We start from the raw sequence: 773 nt of genomic DNA on the forward strand, positions 1-773 counted from the left end.
GATGGGGTTAAAGAAATATCAGTAGCCGTGGTTAAAGAAATATTAGAGATGGGGTTAAAGAAATATCAGTAGCTGTGGTTAAAGGAATATCAAGAGATGTGGTTAAAGAAATATCAGGAGATGTGGTTAAGGAAATATCAGGAGAGATGTGGTTAAAGAAATATCAAGAGTTGTGGTTAAAGAAATATCAGTAGCTGTGGTTAAAGAAATATCAGGAGATGTGGTTAAAGAAATATCAGGAGATGTGGTTAAAGAAATATCAAGAGATGGGGTTAAAGAAATATCAAGAGATGTGGTTAAAGAAATATCAGTAGCTGTGGTTAAAGAAATATCAAGAGATGTGGTTAAAGAAATATCAAGAGATGGGGTTAAAGAAATATCAGTAGCTGTGGTTAAAGGAATATCAAGAGATGTGGTTAAAGAAATATCAAGAGATGGGGTTAAAGAAATATCAAGAGATGGGGTTAAAGAAATATCAGTAGCTGTGGTTAAAGAAATATCAAGAGATGTGGTTAAAGAAATATCAGTAGCTGTGGTTAAAGAAATATCAAGAGATGTGGTTAAAGAAATATCAGTAGCTGTGGTTAAAGGAATATCAAGAGATGGGGTTAAAGAAATATCAGTAGCTGTGGTTAAAGGAATATCAGGAGATGTGGTTAAAGAAATATGAGTAGCTGTGGTTAAAGGAATATCAAGAGATGTGGTTAAAGATATATCAGGAGATGTGGTTAAAGAAATATCAAGAGATGTGGTAAAGATATATCAGGAGATGG

The sequence above is a fragment of the Lottia gigantea genome (genome assembly GCF_000327385.1).
Source record: "Lottia gigantea unplaced genomic scaffold LOTGIsca_10, whole genome shotgun sequence".
NCBI classification, from domain to species: Eukaryota; Metazoa; Mollusca; class Gastropoda; family Lottiidae; genus Lottia; species Lottia gigantea.